We start from the raw sequence: 2,132 nt of genomic DNA on the forward strand, positions 1-2,132 counted from the left end.
TTATAGAGCATTGCATTAGACCTATAGCAGTAAAAATATTAAATTAGCATTTTAAGATATGTATCAATGTAGTTCATACAAACATTAGATTTACTTTAGTATTTGGTCTCACTGATAACAATATCAGTAATACATAAAGTCACATATAGAAAAAAGATACATTTTAAAATTTTGACTAATATAATAAAACAATTTTCCATCTTATATTTGCCTAAACAATTGTGCTTTTGTGTGCAGACATTCAGTGTAAGCACAGGAAACATCAAACCTGCGGATAACATCAGCTACTCTCTGGATAGTGAACATTTGAAATTTAAATTCTTGGTCATTGACAGAGCGAACTTTATTTTTATAAGTCTTTTATTTCATATTTCTCTGTAGTAGTGTCTTAAAATTATAACTTTCATGCTATTATATATATTCATATCTTGCTTGCATATATTCTTACATGCTTATTATATATATGCTTTATGCTTATTATATGCCCATTTACAATACTGTGTTTCTCTTTGCTCTCCCCTCTTTTTCTTGTTGCTGCTGTTTCTTACAAGAGGTTTAATGTCTCACTGTTAATACACAACAGTAAATACTTAGCTTTGGAGGTCACTCAGTACACTTCGCCCTAGCGACCTTGCACTTTTGCCCTGGTTTTTCTCAACGTAGGCATAGCCCAAATAACAGATGTCCTTGTTTCAACAATTGTGAATAAATAGACAGAGCTGGCAGAGAAATTGCTGAGTTCCACCAGAGCCTTGCTGCAAATAGGAGGCTCTTCGCGTGACCTTTCCTCTTGCAATTGTCTATCAAACAACTGCTCACTTTGCCGTCTGAGTCTCTTTTCTTGCTTGACCGTGTTTATTATAAGTTAAAGTGTTATGAAAACTGACTTCATCTCGAACCAAGACTTTGCTCGCTTACTGGTGTGTTTTGGCACATTGTCTTGTGAAAGACCCATATCAAAGGCATTTACTCTTCAGCATAAGGGAAAATTACTTCTTGAGTAGTGATGTATTGAAACTGATCCATGATCCCTGTGTACGACAAATAGGCCCAATACCACAGTATGAGAAACATCCCCATAACATGATTTTTGCACCACACCATTCTTACTGTCTTTACAGTGTACTGTGACTTGAATTCAGTGCATGGGGTTGTCGGACAAACTGCCATCGCCCCTAGACCCAAAAAGTAGAATTTTGCCAGAATTCTACAGAAGTTGCCCATTTCTCCTTTGGCCATCAATGTGTCCTTTTGCAAATTTCAAACCTATTCAGCGCACGTCTTTTTTTCAGCAATTGTGACTTTGGCGGGGGCTGATAGCTTTGCTTCACATGATCGTAACAGTACTCACAGGTACGTAAGTCTTCTTCTTTTCCTGGAGCTGATATTTGGTTGAGCCTTTGCAATTTTTGGCGTTTTCTTCCACCCATTCGAATGGTAGTTGACCTTTGGATCCTTTTCAAGGCATTCAAATGATTTTGGCTGAGCAGCCTAAATTTTCTACACTTCTTTATGTTTTCCCCCTCTCCAGGCAACGTTTTAATCAAGTCCGCTTTTTCCTTAGAGCAATGTGTGAATGATCCATTATGCTGAATATTTGTGTTTTGAATGTACTATAACCGTATGCACACCATTTTCTTTCTCCTCTTCCTTAAATATTGGGCCATAATGTGACACCATTTCCCTCACAGAATCAATCACCTCACTACAATAACACACACTGCTATTTTTTGAACTTCCCCCTTTCAATTCAAAATCCAATTACACAGAATGATCAGCATGCTGTCATGACATGTTGGTCGTGTTGGTTTTCTATGACTCTACAAAACTAGTAAATATTTGCCATGTAGAAATATCTCTTTTACCACTAATATGATTTATGTGGTTAGTGATGTTGGACTGCTATTTTTGAACACAACTGTATATCTGTACTAAATTCCATGGTGAAACATTATGCATTTCTAATTTGCCAATGAGATAATATTCCATATTAAATCTACAGAACTTTTGTTCCAGAGTTTGCCAGAAATTCTGAATACTAACTTGAGGGATGTTAAAGGGCCCGATGATGCGCGACATGCTGATGGATGGCGAGGACCCAGACTCACCAACAACAGCCATCACCATACCAG

At 37.1% G+C, this 2,132-nt stretch overlaps 1 pseudogene; it reads right to left on the reverse strand.

Moving 5' to 3' along the window:
* Nucleotides 1-2,132, reverse strand: part of LOC116687039 (extracellular calcium-sensing receptor-like) — a 7,792-nt pseudogene that overhangs the window by 4,770 nt on the left and 890 nt on the right.

Source organism: Etheostoma spectabile, chromosome 3 (assembly GCF_008692095.1).
Source record: "Etheostoma spectabile isolate EspeVRDwgs_2016 chromosome 3, UIUC_Espe_1.0, whole genome shotgun sequence".
NCBI lineage: Eukaryota > Metazoa > Chordata > Actinopteri > Perciformes > Percidae > Etheostoma > Etheostoma spectabile.